The following is a 20,084-nucleotide window of genomic DNA, read 5'->3' as shown; positions in this document are numbered from 1 at the left end:
GTTTTATTTCATACAACACTTTATTGTGAATATCCTGTGCTTCTCAGGTACAAGATGTACAAACACCACAAATTCAAACACATTTGGCTTGTCAGAAGCCAAAGCTGCCTTCTTTAAAACCACATATTTGTAAACGCTTAACCTAGGAAATGAGAGCTTAAGTCACTGACAGTCCATTTCTCATTTCCTCACACAGGCTCTGCTGCATCTTAAATAGGAGCTAATAAAAATATGTTTTCATTTTGGTCTATGCCTTTGTTAGACTTAGGCTTTGGCGTGGCCAAGATGGCAACAAAAGTATGGTAATCTGCTGTGAATTCAAGACTTTGGGAATGAAGCTATTGAAATTAGAAATACAACATGGCCTGGTGGGGGGAATCCTCACTGGCTAGATGCAAACCCAGGGAAGTTTTACCAGAGCGAGAGTGGCAAGACACATGCTCTTGTCTTTCAATGGTTTCTATTAAAGTGCTGATAACTGTACTGCAGCCTAGAGATTTGCAGTTAGGGCCAGACGAGCCTCAGTAGCTATTGTAGAATGTGTTTGAGAAGCACAGAGCTACCATTATTAATCTAGTGTAAGCAGAATCATAGATTAAGGCAACTGAGCAAGGAACTAGAGTTTAAGATGACCATGAATCCTGAAGAGAAAGGCCCTGGCTAGAATGGGAAATTTGATCCTTGTAAAGTTAGGTGCTGTCAGAAATGTCACATAATGATAGAGCCTGTGATTACTGAAAACCAAATTCTATCTTTCTTTTAATTTAAATTTATTAAGCTGGGCTAACTGAGGCCATGAAAGCACATAGTGATCTTTGAACAGATTTCTGTATACACTGCTATCTTTATCTTTTTTCTCCCCTCTCCTCTCCTATTAGTTCTTAACTGAAAGAAAAGACACTTGATTTTCTGTGTCTGCTTTTGTTTTAAGACAGGGTCTCAATGAGTAACACAGTCTAGGCTTCAATTTCTTCTACCAGACCCCCAGGTTCCACCATATAAAATAAACATTCACTTCTTGTCATTTTATTAATGATGATATTGATGGTACCCACTAAGTAAGTAGCTAATCTTCAATATATCCCATTAGGTTTTACTCCTGAGCAGCCCCCAGAGTAGTGGAAACATGAATTCTTCAGATCATGTAAGGTTTGCATTCCTAAATTCAGTGGTCTAACATATCTACTTACAGTTCACACATTCCCTCTGAAATATACTTCAAAGAACTTTTTTGATAAATTAAAGAAAAAAATGTCAATTTCATGTTTGTTTCTTCTCCCATCTTCTCTGTCTATTGATAACAGATCCTGTCTGACTGCCTCTTCTCCTTATTTTAAATGATCACTTTTGTTTCTTTCTAGAACTGCTGAGTCTATAGTCTTTGCTACTTTCCCCCATCCACAAATTCATAAATGGAAATGCTTTCTACCAGAGCTGACAAAAAAGTTACCTAATGGCTACATAATGCAAATTCTTCCCATGTTTTTATTTTATTAATAAGTCACAATAAAAGTATAACCCACTTGTATAGGGACCATTAAGTTTATAAAACATGTTCTAGCTTCACAATCTCTGTTAATTGCACAGAAATCCTGAAAGATAATTTAATGAGGCAAACAGCAGCTTAGCTCAGATAAGTTACTCAGCAGTCAATCTGACATCACATCATTAATATGAAAAAGAATGTAGAAAAGGAGTATCTATAACTTATGCTTTGATGCTTGATTAATTTTTCTCTTGCCGAGCAATTCTTAAGTTCTCTTTGGAAGATGAAAGGTAACATGCAGGTAGTAGAGTCATTGGTTTGTTAAAAAATAAATGTTATCAGTTTAGTATAACTTTTAAATGCTAAGAGATATCTCAGAACTTAATTTCCATTTGAATGAAAAAAAAAAAAAAGAAAAAAACAGAGCAGTTACTTTGTTCTGGGAGCCCTTGGATGTAAGATGGTGCCAATCATAGAATTTTTCAGACTCATGAATGGAAATCATGATAGCTTAGTTAAGTTCAGTGCTGCCTCCTGTATCTTAAAGCTTGTCTCTGTTACTAAAGAGTATAACCCAGCATTACTAACCTTAGTTCTAACAAACAACTCTAATAAGTGCCTCCAGGTAGACCAGTACTCTCCTCTGGACCCTCTGGAAAGTGCTACTGGTTGAGGAATTAGTTTTGGTCTTTTAAATTTTCGTTTGTAAAACTCTAGATTTTGGACTTTCAGTATCACTAGGAGGCTATTACAAATGAGAGACTATTAATGTTAAATTATTTGGCCAGTCACACTTTTGTTTTGAAAGCCAATCACATAACAACATATTTATTGAAATGATTTTAATAACCCTTATTTTTTAAGCCTCAGAATATTTCCTTAACAAAGTTGTGAGGGAACAAGTAGGTATAGAAATAACAAGCAAAAACGAAGAATAAAAAAAATCCAAGAACAAAAACCAAAATGTAGAATTTTAAAATAGGAAAATAACAAATGGGATAGATATATTAGTCAAGAATCCATAGCAAACACATATAAATAAGGTCAAGAAATGTTCTATAGATTTAATATAGTTTACTATTTAGTCAAAAGTCACAGATCACATTATAGATGATCTATGTCAAAAACCTAGTCTTCCAAATCATTCAAATAATTAATATATAGAAAGTTACTAAACAGTTTATTTGATCAGTTTCCTACTTCTAGGGACTCAAGCTTTTGGATATCTCTTAGCACTTACAAGTTATACTAAATGTCAATGTTTTATTTTATAAAGAACTGACAGCTCAGCTACCTGCCTCTTACATTTCCTTTTCCAAAGAGAACTTCAGGCTTGCTCAGAGAGAGGGAAGAAACATCCAGAACTGGACATTTAGGTACCTACCCAAAGCTAGAGAAGTCATGGATCTTGGAGGAGAAACTACAACAACCTCTTTGCCAAAACAATGTAATTCCCCAATGACACTTTAAATATTTATTTTTGTACACATAGGTAAGTGTGGTCCTTGCCCCTCATTAAGCAAACTTCTGCTTACTACAAATGAAGAACATAGAAATATACAACCTGTAATTTCAGAAGTCAGGAGCTCAGTTCTAATGAATACATCTAGCACAAAAGTTCAGGGAACATTGTTTTGAGAGGAGGTGGAAAGATCTTAAGAACCAGAGAATCAGGGAGTTTGCTATAAAATGGTGTCCTCTGATAATGTCAGAAGCTACAACCAAAAAGTTTCACCAACATGATTGCCTAAACATGAGGTGAATATGGACAAAAATAATAGACAAGCCAAAGTAGATGGTGTAGGGGATACCAGGAGGCCTCAACTCTACACAAAGAACTACAGGTAACTAAGGGAAGCTGAGAGCAGGAGAAATAGCATATCAATTGACTATTTACCAAATGGTCAGCCTTGAAAACATACATACAAGTGACATTATACAGACTTGAGTAGGTTATATTTAGAAATATATATGTGTATACATATATGCATGTAATAACAATTAATGAAAAACAGAGTCCATGAATTTGTTAGAGAGCAAGAAAGGGTATATGTGGTGGTTTGGAGGGAAGAAAGGGAAAGGGAGAAATGATGTAATTATATTATGATCTGAAAAATAAAACAAAGATTCTCCATCAAAAGTAATGTCATTTCTTAAACAAGTAACACCTGAGTTGCAATTATGCCCTGTTAAATATATCAAAGTCTATAATCCTGTAAGGGATTCATGGTTTTAATGTTGTTTGTTTGTTTTGTTGTTTTGTTTTTATTTTTATTTTATTTTATGAGCTCTAGGTGGTTCAAGTCCAGCTTCACTCCTCCAGAGTCTGAGCTTCAACCTGGCCATTTCTCCTTCCACAGAGCAGCCAGGCCTATGCTCATTTTGTGTGTGAACATTTCCCAACAAGTGCAATAAATCCAGGTGAAGGGTTTAGTGATTGGCAATCTTTCACGTGTCCTGCTAGGTTTTAATAATGCATAATGAAAATGTGCCCTGCCAATCATCCCTCACGCACCCACTGCACACAATTTCCACTGTCCTGCTTGTGACTTTTGCAAATCATCTCTTTCTGAGACCAAGAGGTCAGAGTGACTGGGCAGTGCTGCAAAAAGGCAATTAAGGCAGTTCCTCTGAGTGGAGGAAAATGTCAAGAAGGATACATTCTACTTAGCCAAGATCAGGCTGACACAAAAGTGGTGTCCTAGGAACCAGAGGGAATGCAACTAGAAGAACAAATGTTTCTGGTTGAAATTTGTTTCCAAAATTTCCTGGAACTTCTCAAGATCATGAAGTTCCAGAAATCAGAGCACACACTGTCTCTCCAGGTACACCAGGGTAGTTCAAGGCCAATTTAGGACCATCTTAAGGTTTATTTTGTTTTGGTGTGTGTGTGTGTGTGTGTGTGTGTGTGTGTGTGTGTGTGACATTTTAGAAGTTGAAAATTTTGAAAATTTCTTTCTTAAAACAATACTTTGGATAGTTTTTAGCCTGTGCTATACAGTAAGGAATAAAGTAGGGTTGTGGGGTTTTGTTGTTGTTGTTGCTGCTGCTGCTCTTGTCTTGAGAGAAATTATAGCTCAGACTGGCCTGAAACACTATATGTAGCCCAGGCAGGTCTCAAACTCATAGAAGTCTTGCTTCAACCTCTTGAGAGTTAAGATTATAGATCTTAGCCATCATACATCACTTAAGGTAGTTTTTCATTTGCAAGACTTGTCAAATACACTCTCATATTTCACTGATGACCCTATTGTCCATGAGATGTTTATAATGATGAATCCCAGCTACAAAGATATTAGAGAAAGCATAGTACCCCACATAGATTGTACTAAAATTAGAAAAACAGTACAAACACCTGGAGTTGTCATAAATGTAACCATTATTAATATTTGTCTCTTTAACTTTTTTATGAACCCATAAAACAATAGCTGCAAGTAAACAAAACAGGAACCAGAAGAACACAATCTTCTGGTGTGATTGGGAGTGAAATGGCATGGGAAAGCATAGGGAAATGGAATGCCACATAAGAGCTAGAATATTCGGGAGTTTAGTTTCCTCCTGATTTACAACCTTTCCTGCAGGTTTGGCCCCTCAGGCAATAGAACTTTCTATCCTCTCTCCTTGCAGATACCTCTAGAATGCACTTTGTATGTCCTTATTCAATTCACTATTCTGTAATTACTTCCCAAGTAGATAGGGGTTGGAGCCCAATGTTATTCCCCTCCACGCCTCCCCGCCTCGCTCCAACTCCTGTTCAGCATTGCAGTACTGCATTCTGGAGGCAGGATTCAACTAATGAGAGGTAGTGTAGGGGGGAGTTAGGAGAGTTGAATGGAAAGCAAACTTTGGGGTTTTTTTTTTTTTTTTTTTTAACCTGTCCTTTCTGCTTTAAGTGATGTCATTTATCAGCCTGGTCATGGTTCCATTGGTGTTCCATGGCCCCATCAGAGTTTCATGGCTTCAACATGATACACTGACTACTCCAGGGTTCCAGGATTCTGATGCTGCCATGGTCCTATCATGCTGTCAGGGTTGTATGGCTTGATTGGGATCTACTCTGTCATGGTTCTGTGGCCCCACTGTGTTTCCATCATAGCGTTAATGCCTCCTTTGGAGTTTCCATGATTCTGAATCCATGGCTTACCAAGTTAAGAACCAGTTGCATCACTATTTACTTTTACTTTCATAAGCAATTTTAAAGTCTTTTATTGACACAACTTTTAGAAATAGAGTAGCGGACATGTTCCGGGATCTGCCATGCGGGTAGAGGGCAAGAAGCAAGAGCGCACGCCCAGCTCGCCCGCCGCGCCTCTCAGCCAGGGAGTGACTGTTCAGCGGAGGTGCCTCGCTTCCTAAATTTGATGGGATTGGGTGCTGCGCATGAGGTCATCACTAAATGCCACTGGGAACAGGAAGCCCAGAATTTCCCAGGCCATCATGGCAGTCAAGTGGACTGGTGGACATTCTTTTTCAATCCTTAGCCAGAATGCATGTCAAGACAGGCTGGAGGCTTCAGGAGGAGAGGGTGGAGACCTTGTGGCTTGGGGTGAAGATGGGATACTGTTAGGACACATGTAGTTGGACGAGGCTGATGATGTTACCAGCGTCTGTTTTTCTGCCTCCTGCCCACCAAGCTCCATGCCTCCCATGGAGAAACCATCAGTGTACTAGGTGTCAAGTCTCTTAAAGGGTGCCTGGACCACTTTCATGTGAATGAGGAAAAAATCAATTGTCTTTCATTAAGTGAAACTGAAAGTCTGCTGGCTTCTGCTGCTGACTCTGGGGCAATCAAAATCCTGGACTTGGAAAAGAAGAGGGTTACCAGATCCCTGAAGAGACATTCCAACATTTGTTCCTCTGTGGCTTTTCGACCTCAGAGGCCACAAAGCATAGTGTCATGCAGCTTGGATATGCAGGTAATGCTGTGGAATATTCAAAAAGCCCATTCTGTCTGGATTACAAATTTACAAGAGAACGAAACTGAGGAAACAGAAGGCCCCCAGACCCCTGGTCGGCTCCTAAACCCTGCATTAGCCCCACTCTGTCTCTGTGGCCTTGTGAGGCAATATTTTTAGCTGTGGTACAGAGAAAGGTGCACATCTTCAGCGTGATGGGAATCAAATGTGAGCGAGAATTGGGATTTAAGGGCCATGCTTTGCGAGTATCCCAGGCCTGCTTTCTGCCCGAGTCCCATCTGCCGCTTACTGGAAGGGATGATGGGAAGATAAGGTTGTGGGATGTGAGCAATAAAACGGAGAAGCAGCAGAAGAGTCCTGAGAAGCACACCCAAACAGGGAGGGAACTCTAGAGCCCTGGGAGCAGAGAACGAGGGCCATACAAAGATTCTGTCAACGCTCGACATTGAACACGGAGAAAAAGTGAACTGGCTCTTGAGTACAAAAACAAAAGGGAACACAAGCATAGCAGTGGCTGATCAGACAAGTTGTGTATCTATCTGTGTATCCCCTAAGTGAACTTTAGGTCCAATAAAATACATTTTAGGAACTAACAAAACATAAATAAAAAGAAATAGAGTAGCACTCTAAGCAACCATTTTCAGCAGATCCAGGTTTTTATTTACTAAATACACTTTTACTAATACATGTTAAACTAAGGATATAACTCTAAATGCACTTCCTGAAATAACTATTGACCTACCACTAGCCTACCCACCAAATTTCAGGATCTCTGGTGTCTAATGAATTAAGGACACACATCTTTTCCTATCACCTCCGCAGGAAGTTCAAAATAGAAGGCTCACTCTACCTTTTCTGCTCATTACTCATGGAGGCACTGTGTTTTAAAGATTGGATTCTTGAATGACACTTGCTTTAGCTTTTATCTGAGCCACTTGCTAGCTGGATGGGTAACTTACTTAAACTCTTCGTGCCCCATATCATGTATCCATATAACTGAGGCAACATTATGTAATAAACCTTGTTGCTGTGATAATTCTATGAAGAAAATTCTTACTGCTCTTAGGTCAGGGTTTAATATTAGCTGTGACAACTATCCAATTGTTAGCCTTTGTTCCAGTCACAGTGAACCACTCCAGAAATGAGTTTTGTGCCCATCTTTGTGCCTCTGCCTTATTCTTGGCTTGCTTACCTCAAACTCAGAATCCTACCCTGTGCATAATTGTGCACAATGCAAACCCAGACAGGATAAGTGCCATATCCAACATCATCCCACTCAGCACAAGTAGGCCTGGATGGAACATACATAATTGTTGGCTCCAATCTGATTCTATGACCTAGCCTCCCAATGAGAAACTGTAACCATGGCAACACCATACTGTGAGGCTATAGTCAAACAATGGGAGTCTGATGTGATTTTCTTGAGTTATCCTGAAGAGCTGCATCTTCCACTTTACTCTTCTGCCCATGTCAGCAGATACAAACCCAGACTCAGATGTAAAACTCATGTAAAAGCTGTATTAGCCAAAGGCAGACTGGAAGGTACATGCCAGATCAGTCCAGTACTTTTTTGCTGTATGTTTTCTCTCGAACACTAAAAACTTACTGAGGGTGTGAGCATAGATAATGTTATTATTATCATAAATCCTGTAAAGAGAATCTATTTCATCCCACTGACAAGTGACCAGAAAGTTGCTGATGACTGAATTTGGATATTCAGGAAAAAGCAATATGACTGCATACGTGTTATAGACAGGGGAATGGGGTATAGTCTGGAACACAGAATGCTATAAGACATTGCAATGAGTCCTTCAGAACAGAAGGTTCTCCTCTACCCTACCAGATGCTTGGATAGTTGCTGGAAGGCAGTACCAGCTGGATAATTTGATGGAGGGTGTCTTTGGTGAAGGGGCCTGGCACACCTGTGATGCCATGCTTTTCCTGGGTGTAAGAAAAAGGAATTTGAAGGCTTGATTCCCTTATCCAAACTTGGAACAAGGTAAAGGGCCCTCCCAGTGCCTCAGTGTTCATGAAGTAGGTTTTAATCTTTACTGAACTGGCATCTCAGAACAGTGTCTCCCTTACCCAGTCCTGTTCTTTCTTCATCCATTCCCTCGGGATGGACCCTCAAGCATGCTCATCTAAGTTTCCTGTCCAGTAAACCTCCTAGGATCTACACGTAAGAACCTTTTCACATTAGAGTTTTTTGAGTTACTGATTTTCAGTACCTTATTAGCAAACTTTCCTGGTTTTATGTAGGGACAGTTTTTTAATGCTAAGGTCCTGTTCCTCAGTTGGTTCTTGATCTGCGAGACAAGAAAGCCATGGGCCAATTGCTGGGCTGAAGGTGCAGGAGGGACTTCCAGGTCACTGGAGGAGAAGGGGGGATGCAAGGAAGGAGTGAAGTGAGTTTTGACATACTTCGGAAGGAGAAGAAGCCAGCAGCCACGTGAGGTCTTAGGAGGATCGGGGGCCTGTGGCTGCTCCTACAGGAGGGGGGTGGTTGGAGAGTTTAGCAACTGGAGTTTAGGAAAGGTGGAAGAGGTAGAGATAAAAAAATTGATAAAGGCACACCTTTCCAGTTGGGAGATATTGTCACCCAGCAATAGTGTCCAAAGGTAAACTGGAAAGAAACAACTGTCTGTCTGTGTGTGTGTGTGTGTGTGTGTGTGTGTGTCTTTTATTTGAGGATTCAAGGGAAGCTGGATGAGGGCTAGTAGCATGGTTGTTATCTGGAGTTAAAGGCGGGTAGAGCATAAAACTGCATGCAACAGTTTTATCCTTCAACTATAACTTCCATAAGGTGATTTTCTTTTCATCTGCACAGCTACCAGAGCTATTGCTGAGTGTTGACTTTCAGCACCAGCAAACAATTTAGATAATCACACATGGCCTATAGGAAAACTCCCCTGGAATTGAATGACTTGATGAGGAAACCCAGATGCTCTAGAACATGGAAAATCTTAACAATCAAACACAAAGGCTATGTAGCCAGTTCTTCCTAAGCTACCATGACCTTTTGTTCAATTACATTCCTTAGTTGTTCCCTGGCTCACTTACAGTGTACTCCCCACAATCAGCCACCATATCCTTGCAAGGAAACAGACCATGTCCTTCCTCTACTCAAAACCACCTTGTCAGTGTATAAGTGCTGTAAACTGGCTGCTTTCCACCTCAATTTTGCGCATGATCTTCTAAATATGTCTTCAGACACTACAAGCATGCTTTATCCTCAGGGAATTTGATTTTCTTTCATACTTTGCCTGTAGCAATTGAACCCCAGAAAGAGACACATACCCTTACTTATTTCATGAGGTCTCTCTATTCAGCTATGAGTGAGGTTTTCCAAGATGGTCCCTCCCTACCTGGTCTCTTATTGTGAATTAAAATTTTCATAGTATAGGATATCTTTACACAGACAAACTCTAATCTGAAACCCAATATGGTCACAAATACCAATTCTAGTCCTTGCAGGCTGCCACAAGTGCCAAATTCCATACCCGGCTTCATGACAAGTCATGGTCAAAGCAGAGATGTAGGTCAGGAACGATGGTACATGCCTATAGTGCCAGCTACTCAGGGGGTAGAGGCCAGTGGATGGCTGAATACTTACAGTAAGAAATACCCTGTAAAAATTAGTCTTAGCTATGCTAAAGGCATTGTATAGCATTATCTTTAGGCTAAATGTATAAGACGCATCATGCAACATAAATGAATTTCGTGTTCAATCTTTGGTCCTACTTCCCAGCCTTTTCATTATGAATATGCAAATACTTAAAAATCACAAAGAAGAAACATTTCTCTTCCCAAATTGTCTTAATTTCTTTTCCTGACAGGACAAAAAACTCTGACAAAAAAAAAAAAAAAAACTTAAAGGAGGAGTTAATTCTAACTGGCAGGTAAAAGTACAGGCCACCATGGTGGGGACATCAAGGCAGCAGGGGCTTGAAGAAGCTGATCACATGACACCATTAAACCCAGAACAAAGATGTAAGCTAGTGCTTAGCTTCGTTCCTCCCATGCAGCACAGAAGCCCTTGCCCAAGAATAATCCCATCTACAATAAAACAAGTCCTTCGATATCAATTAATGTAATCATGGCAATACCTCTCACACACACACCTAGCAGCCTATTTCCCAGGTGATTCTAGACTCAGTCAAGTTGACAACAAGCATTAGGTACTGTACTATAAACTTTGGAGAAAAAGTACTCAACCAGAACTCTCCTGCTTACTTATTTTTACTGCCCCTGTATAAGTCTGTAAGTTTCTTGAGTGTAGGATTGGGTCCTGTTTACTGTCATATATCCAGTTTCTATGTTACCACATGGAATAACTCATGGATTCAATTGTAAGAACAAGAAACTTGGGCTGGAGAGATGTCTCAGTGGTTAAGAGCACAGACTGCTCTTTTAGAGGTCTTGAGTTCAAATCCCAGCAACCACGTGGTGGCTCGCAACCATCTTTAATGAGATGGTTGTGATGCCCTCTTCTGGTGTGTCTGAAGACAGCTACAATGGACTCATGTATAGTAAATAAATACATACATACATAAATAAATCTTTTAAATTTTTTAAAAAAAGAACAAGAAACTTTGATTCCCACTAAAATCTCTGAAAGTAGGAGCTGCAGAGATGGCTCAGTGGTTAAGAGCACTAACTGCTCTTCCAGAGGACGCATGCAGTTCAATTCCCAGCAGCCACATGGCAGTCCATAATTGTCTTAATAAACATAAAAGAAGAAAAATTTAAAAAATTCTCGAAAGCACATAAGAACAGGATGGTGAGGAAATGTGTGGAAGGGCCTCCTAGATCTGTACTGTGAGAATCCTGGGCCCTGGACTGTCCTGTGAAAACAGCCCACAATGCAGGGAAGTGGCTCTGGTACAGATGCAGCATGCTCCACTCTGTTGGAAAGCACTGGCTAGGCAAAGGGGCAGAGTGAAGAACATCATTGCAAAATGGACATCCTAACTCTCTGCAACTTTTTGACCTACTCTAAATTTGACGGGCCTCTAAGCATGAACCAAGAAAGGTTTGGATTCCTGATTGGATGAGGCTCATACCATTCTCTTTGATAAAGATTAAATTTCTGTCCAGTTAGGATGTTGAAAGACCAGAAGAGAAATGTGCTTTTGAAACTACCAGCTTCTGAGAGTTCAGTGGCTTAAAGCCGATTCTAATAGAGCTCTTAGAGCTCTAATAATCCTCAGATATTACCTATGAATAGATTAATGGTCTTCAAACCTACCTGTGGATAGATTAGTGGTCACCAATAGAGCTCTAAACCTCAGGTATTACCTATGGCTAGATTAGCAACAATCATATTTACAAAGGATAGATTAGTGGTCAACAAATGTATTTATCTTTTGCACAAATATCAGGATTCTTAGGCTGAAATACATTTGCTTTCAACCCTGGAGATCTGGCAGAGAAAAATATAAAAAAGCCATCAATGAAAGCTGCTGTATTAGAATGCTCACTATGACACAACTTTTCAGGGATACAAATGCATTTGCAACTATGGCCTCTTATGTCAGACTGCTGTCCAGACTTGGAAAGTGATACCCATGGGCTTTGCCTGCGTACCCTGCATTCACCATTAACTCATTTCTCAGGCATATCTTCTCTGTGACTTGAAGGAAAGATGCTTTCTTAATTTATCCTTATTATACTTCAGAGACAGTCGGACACATAATTGGTCATTTGCCTCAGTATTAACTCCTGGGCTCTTAACAGGTTGCTTTCCATTCTATTACAGAAGCTCAGTGTTGGACTTTTGTTTTCTTGTTACAATATGGGTTGCGCAGGTAAAGTACCAGACAGAGTTTCTTTCTAGATAGAGGATGGCCTTCTTCTACCAACTGTATGGCCTTACACAGTCATTTGTCACCCCGAGGTCCAGGATGCCCAGAAGAGGACCTCTGGAGACACCCCATCCTCCAGCATAAACTGGGGTCTCTAAGCTTCTTAAACTTATAGGAGTTATGTGGTTAAATGTTTGTTGTTTATAAAGTTGAAGACACCTGAGATGATGGATAGACAGATACAGATAAAGCACATCAGACACCTCCAAACACACACACATACACACACACACACACACACACACACACACACATACACACACACACACACACATACACACACACACACACACCCCTTTGCTTATAAATGCAAATACAATTCTAGAACATACATAATAAAGTGGTAGTAGTGCTCACATGAGAGGGTAGGAGAGAAAGACTTTTAATTTAATCAATGTAAGAATGAATAACAACTTATTTTAAAATGTCTTATGCATAGTCACTTTTTACTAACACTAGTTTTTAATGACAATAATGATGTGAGAGGTACATTTAATTTGTACTTAATACACTTTATTTTTAAGATTAAAAATATGTATTCCTACGTATCTCATAACGACCTTTAGAGTGAAATCCTATTACATTTGTAGGTTTTCATTTACTCACTGACATGTTGCAAAGAGCATGGCTTTGGGATGAAAGTTACTGGGGTAAAAATCCCAGATGTAATATTTGAAAGCCTGTATTTCAGGAAGCTTACCTAAGCTTCAGTTTTCTTATCTCAAAAACAGCTCAACAGTAAAGAGATTTGGCTGTTCTTGCAGAGGATGAGAATTCAGTTCCCAGCACCACACCAGGTGGCTTATCGAACTCCAACTTCAGGAGATCCAACGTCCTTACCAGGCCTTTTGAGTACTTCCACTCATTTGCACATAATTCCACAGACAGACAGACAGACAGACAGACAGACACACACACACACACACACACACACACACACACACACACACTCACACACACACACACACACTCACACTACCTAAGTGAGATAACCAACAACAATACCTAAACACCGATCTGTAGGACAGACTAGAAATCATTTAAAATAATGTGCTTAGCAAACAGTAGGCTTCAGAAGCAGCTGTTCATATGATTGTAATCTTCTCATTTTCACTTTTAAAAGGCAGTGGTGATAAAATAACATGATTTTTAAAAATAGTGGTCTAAATACTTAGTCATGAAACATAGGATTCGAGAACATTTCAATATTTTAAAAATCATTTTATATAAGAATTGTTTATTAAGTGTGTATTTTGTGCTTAGTACTGGGTAAGATACTAAAAGAAGAGAAGCACATGAATCTAATTTTAGGGTGTTCCTTATCTATGGGAGAGGAGTTAGAGAAGAAGAAAAAAATCATTTGACTAGAAACTAGAGCAAGGTGGATACTGGAGAAGTCATCTCCCGGTGGATCTATAGGCAAGTTCAATAGACTTTTGTGACATGTTTCATCAAGTTTATAAATGAAAGCTATTCAGTAGGCATCAAAAGTGCTGCTGTTTCAAGTTCATACCCGACCTCAGAGAACTAAAAGAAGCCTAAAGGACCAGGGACCAACTTTCTAAGCAAGAAAACCAGGAATTTGGAGCACCAAAGACCTCTCACCACAACCCAGCCAGCACCTGGACCCAAACACTTCTTAGAGAAGTTCTAAGCTTTTGCATATGTCCTGGTTGTACTCTAGTAATAAATGTGATTAGACACTGTATAAATCTTCCCAGGGAAATAGGAGCAAGCATCTCTCTCTCACATTGGGGTCCTGATGATAATCAAAGGACTGAGTCCACTCCTGACTAGCTTGGTGAACTGTAGGCTCATTGGGTTACTTTCAGGAGTGCCGGTGACACCTTTAGTGACAACAACTGTATCACTAAAATGTCCCACCTCAATATGGTGATGACTCTTCCATATCTGCATATGTGAGCATTCCAACTCACTCTAACCTGATACCCCCGGAGACCATGTGCAGCTAGGACATATTACATACAGCAGGAATGGAGACACAGGGGGCAGAAGACAGATTCTCATGTGAGCATCTAATGTCACTCTCCTTCTCCTTATTCAATAAATTTAAAAGTTGCAGTCCTGAGGGTTTCTTGTGATCTCAGCAGCTCTGATTAAGATGGGAGTGGCTATTGTGTTCAAAGGAAAGTGATCTACAACATCTGTAATCCTTTTTAGTCCTGTAGTTCCCTACCACGGTGGCTTTAACCATGCGGTCCTCACATACTCATTTGTTCTCAATTGTGTCCCATTTCAGCAGAATTTAAGCCTAGATTTTTTTTCTGTGAGTCACAAGACACATGTGCTGTGAGTCAGGTGAACAGATCCGGTGTGAAATTTGAACAAAAGTACTGAAATAAGCATATCCAGACTTGAGTCCAGTTGTCCAGGATTTGTGTCCTTGGTCATTGTATGGCCTAGTTACAACCAGAGCCTTCTACCATTTCACCTAGGATGGTGAAATCTAACCTTGGGACAAATTCTAAAACCAGTTACTAAAACCAGTAAAGGGGATGAACATAAATGCTTTCTGATGAGAAGGAAAAGTATTTTGTCTATTTAGTCATTTGTCTTTGCTCTTCATCAACAGAACTCTTTATATCCTAGGCAATTAATTGGTAGATAGACTTGATTCTTTGTTATGATACTTGAGAGATAGAATGTGTTTACTAAAAGATAACTCTTTAAGCATATCCAATTTGGTATAAAGTTCTATGAATTGTGAAACTTGAATACATGATATAGCCTAAAGATTCCTGGGTTCTAATCAGCTCCTATAATTTTTCTTGTCTAGAAACTGGCTGTATAGCTCAGTTGTAGAACACATAGCAGGTGTATACAAATCCCTGGGTTCAACCCTAAGCAAGCAAGCAAGCAAACAAACAAACAAAAAACCCAAACAAAACCAAAAGCCAAAAAAACAAAACAAAACTACAAAAACAAATAAAAAAGTCTCTACCTTTTCATGATTTTTTGTCCTTATAAACAGAGTAAAGAAACTGTATACATGATTCCCAAGGTAGTCTGACTGTTGCATGATTCTCAACATATCGAAAGTATTTGGTGTAAATGAATCTGGACACTTTGCTTGGCTTTAGACAAAGCAAGAATACATCAGTCACTTTAGTTAATATTGTCTCAGGGAATGACAACATTTCTAACTGTTCAAATGTTTGCAACATGAATCTCTGTGTCTAAACAGAGAAAAATTTACAAGTGACCTCATGAATGGGTTATGAAACATGACTCGCTTGGCCAAAGGTCAACTGCCAAAGGTCAAGATCACCAATCTGTTCTTCCCAATTCCACACTTTTCCTGTGAGCTCATCTCAGATTCTCAGTGCTGTCCAACAGCATGGCTTCTCTGGAAATTCCTTCATAGCTCCCACCTGGGATACGCTTTTCTCTGTCTGTGAAGTCAGTCTGTTTCTCCCGAGTGGTCTTCTCCCTATCAGACCACCACCTCTCAGCTATCCTGGTTAGCATCTCCTTGTCATCCCTGTTCTGTATATTGGCTTGATCTGTCTGCACCAGTTTTCTAGGTCACCATATTCAGCCTGGGGTAGCTAACACTGTTTGCTTGCTGGTAATCCTCAAATTTATGTCTTTTTGCTAGACTGCTTCCTGAGCTTCAGAAACCCATATGAAGAAATATTTGCATTTAAATCTCCAACTAGGGACTTAACTGGCACAATCCAAACTAGAATTATTGACTTTTTCTGGTCCCTATTTTGGCTTTTCCCCAACTATCTTCCCCATTGCTATCTATCTTCATTAATGGCATCATTATCTATCCAGTTGTGAAATCACCTAAAATGATCTTTTTTTTTTTTTTTTTTTTTTTTTTGGTCTGTTTTTTGTTTTTTCACAGTGGCCTGGAACTTGTAGTGATCTCCCTGTCTCTGTCTTCCAAGTGTGGGGATTGCAGGTATGTGTTAGAATATCAAGCTTAGAAATCATTCTCAGTTCTTGCTTCCCATATATACTGTGTAAGTGATGCTGTTGGCTCTCTTAATGCTGAGTATATTTTAAATACCCCCTTAACTCCTTAGGGTCTCTAAGATTTTCCTCTCTATCCCTCTGCCCTAGCTGACTAGACTGTTCACGCACTTTTATTTTTTCACTTCATCCTTTTTTGTGTATAACGGATCCTGGGAATAGTGTTAAAATAGAGTACACACAACCCACACACCCCTCACCAGGTCACCTGCTTAGTTGTTCACTGTGAACTACCTCCCACCATGGTGTCTGCTTCTTATGAGCCAGATGGCTATTAGGCTACTCTCCTCGCTGTCACATCTTAGCACTGGGTACAGAGAGACAGCTACTCTGAAGATATGAATGGGTGATCTGGTCATGCTGAAAACAGTTAATTTTGTTTTTGAAAATTTTCCTGTCTGGGTAAATAGGCATTTTGATGAAAACCACCCCTTTAAGCTGAGTGTGGTGAATCACACCTTTACTCCCAGCTTTTGGGAGACAGAAACAAGTGGATCTCTAGGAGTTTGAACCCACACTTGCCTACATAGTGAAATTCTGGCCAGCTGGGACTACATAGTGAGGAGCTGACTCAAAACAAGTTTTCTTTTGGCTGAACTAGAAACTGAGCTCAGAATCTTGTATACTCCAAGAAATTGCTCCACTGCTGACCTAGAACCCTCCAAAGGATACTGTTTCTTCTTATCAATAGTCTATGCCCAAAGGGTCAGCATTTGCACCCTAGGTGAGCTGACACACTCATGGAGAAACAAACAGATGCTTTGGCTCCTATTCTGATGCTTTAGCACAGGAGACTCATTGTCTCTTACCTTGTGGGATCTTCTCAGTTCAACTGCTTGGAGACCTAAAGCTGGTTTTCTTTTCTTATTCATTAATTAACCAACTAATACTTAACTAACTCTACATCCAGATTGCAGTTTTCCATCAACCATTCCCTACCAGTCCCTTCTTCTTTCCCCCTCCCCTATTCCCTCTTGATTTCACCTCAAAGAAGCGTAGGCATCCCATGGATATCAACCTGCCTTGGCATATCAAGTTGCAGTAAAACTAGGTCCATCCTCTCCTGTTGAGGCTACACAAGGCAGCTCAATTATGGGGAAGGGATCCAAAGGCAGGCAACATAGTCAGAGACTGTCCTGCTTCTGCTGTTAGGGTTCCCGCATGAAGACCAAGCTGCACATCTGTTACATATGTGTAGGGGGCCTAGGTTTGTATCATCTGAAGCTTGGTTTCTATAGCTTTCATTTGGATGGGCTAGAAGTGACATTTCTTTAGAGGAAGATTGAAGTTTCCTAGAGAAAATAGCAGCCTGTTCTGAAACTGAGTTTTTTTTTTGATGAGAGGAAAGGCTGCCCAGCATATACTTGGACTTTAGATTTTTGTTTCACCACATGTAACTGTGAACACTAATGCTGCATTCCCACATTTGTCTAAGCCTTTTAAGTACCAAATACTAATAGTGAGAACAGCATGAAAAACCAAGCTTAACTTAAATGAAAGCAAATTAGGCATGCTGTCTTTCTGTTTGTCTACAAGGCAAGTGGCCTATCAAAAAGTTCACTATAAAACCTAATGGTGACTTTATTAAATTAGAATTAAATTTTTTTCCTACCTTCTAACTCCAACAGTTAATTGACAACCACATTTTCCTAATCTTATACTTATTGTCCTTAGTGGGGGGGGTGCATATGGCAGGAAGTCATATTCAATGAAGATGTATATATGTATTTCTATATATCATCATCCTGTGTTTCTAAACAACTATGGTCAGTCTTTCCATCTATTGGATCCAAATCTGCAGACACAACCAATTATGGGTTGTTGTAAATATATACAGGAAGCAAATTGTGACCTGTTCAAACCTGTTCAAACCTGTTCCTCATCATCTTTCCCTAAACAATACAGCTGGTTTGCAGGTCTCACACCATGCTAAGTGCTGTGAGCCATCTACACATGACTTAATGCACCCAGCTGTACAAGAAGAGGTTACATGCAAATACCTCATCAGTGGATTTTGGTATCCTCTCTGGGACCGAGAACCAAATTCCTTGAAAAACCGAAGGATATCTGCTTTATAATTTCTTAGGGGGGGAGGGAAGACCAAAAGTATGAAAAGGAAAAAACAAAACTAAACAAAAACAAAATCAGCAACCACAGCTTAGAGTGGAAACATCCAACACCATTTTTTTCCCTTACTAGGCAGCTATTAAGAAAGGCCCTGTGTGCAGCACAGGTCATAGGAAAGCTAGCCTCTGACTGCTCCTCTCGGCCTCCACACGACTGTTACAGCCGAGTCAACAGCTGGGTACAGACTGACTGCAGGAAAGAATCCATCCACAGACTCATTGGTGAGTTCGGTTTTAAGTACAGGTCACTAGATCGTTAATTCTGAGTGGAGCTCACATGAACCAAACCTGATTTTATTTATGTATATTCATTCAATTAATTGTAAATCCTCTTCATGGGGTTAGGGATAGGGTGAGAGAAGGGAAGGGGGTAGGTAGCTGTGTGCAAAATGTGTTGGGTGAGAAATTGTGTTCACTTAAAATTTTGATTCCTTATGGACCTAATTATGCATTAAATTTGAGTTTTTAAGTTAGTGCATTAAAACATTATTGATTTTGAGCACTGAGTTATGAGTTTTTTTTTTTTTTTTTTTTTTTTTTTTTTTTTTTAAATAGTACTTTCAACATCATACCCAAGAGGACCGGAAAGAAACCATGTGGATCTTGGCTTCTAGAATCTCAGCCTCATAGGAAGAAAAGCTCCCCTTAAGTAAGACTTGTTGAGCAGAAACTACAGGGGGTCATGGCTTTAGACTAGGTTCTTGAACTAGAATCCAAAGATTCAGGTTAAAATTCAAAATGGAGTCACTCATGCTCCTTGTCACTAAACCCAAATTAGAATGTCATTTTACATTCTTTTCTAACAGGACAGAGGAATAACAATACATGTCCAAAGAAGATCAGTTTCTATCAGCACAATAATTTTCTATTTAAAAAATTTAGTGTATGTGCGTGTGTGTGTTCATGTCTGTCTGTCTGTCTGTCTGCCTGTCTTTCTCTGTCTCTGTTGCCTTCCTGGGACATGTGAATGGCAAGTGCTTGCAGAGACCAGAAGAGGGAGTTGGATCCCCTAGAGCTAAAGTCACAAATGGTTGAGAGCCACCATGTGGGTGCTGGTGATAAAGCTGTCATTCTCTGGAAGAGCAGCCAGTGCTCTTAAGCACTGAGCCATCTCTCCAGACCCACATTCCTTGACTTAGTCCTATGAAAGCTGAACCTAAAGCTTGCTGGTCAGCTTTTCTAATGTTTTTTCCTTTATTTTCAGTTGCCAGGGAAGTAACTTTGAAACAACAGATTCACTTCTTTTTTTCTTTCTTTCTTTCTTTCTTTCTTTTTTTTTTTTTTTTGCCTAAACTTCCCGTTGCTTTTTTTTTTTGCCTAAACTTCCAGTTGCTTTTTTTTGTTTTTTTTAAATGACTTTATTTTGCAAAACAAAGATAAATGTAAAGATTTTAAACATTTTTTGCTTAAAATTATACATTTTTGTCAGTACTGTTTTTTCAGACATTAAAATAAATTTTACATAAAACCATATGAATATGTTTTTTAGTCAGTACTTGATTTTTTTCAAGGGCTTGACAGTATGCATTGAAAACCTACTAGTTGCAATAATGGTAAAGTACATGCAAAACAAAACACAACATGGAAATAGTCAAAGTCTTCTTGTTTTGTGAATATATGTATATTTTTTGTTTTCTTTATTTCTTGGACTTCATACAGTCTGTGAGTTGTTTCTGGGGGAGTGCAAGCC

At 39.5% G+C, this 20,084-nt stretch overlaps 1 protein-coding gene and 1 pseudogene across 2 annotated transcripts in view; one reads left to right on the top strand and one right to left on the bottom strand.

Moving 5' to 3' along the window:
- MAMDC2 (MAM domain containing 2) overlaps positions 1 to 20,084 on the bottom strand; it is a 140,739-nt gene that overhangs the window by 103,130 nt on the left and 17,525 nt on the right. The gene's annotated exons all lie outside the window — the stretch shown is intronic.
- LOC308416934 (WD repeat-containing protein 53-like) lies at positions 5,924 to 6,960 on the top strand (annotated as a pseudogene). The gene has a single exon. The product of its transcript is annotated as a WD repeat-containing protein 53-like (transcript).

The sequence above is a fragment of the Micromys minutus genome, assembly GCF_963924665.1.
Source record: "Micromys minutus genome assembly, chromosome: 2".
NCBI classification, from domain to species: domain Eukaryota; kingdom Metazoa; phylum Chordata; class Mammalia; order Rodentia; family Muridae; genus Micromys; species Micromys minutus.
Note: the sequence above shows the minus strand (reverse complement) of the source record. Positions and strands in the feature narration are given on the sequence as shown.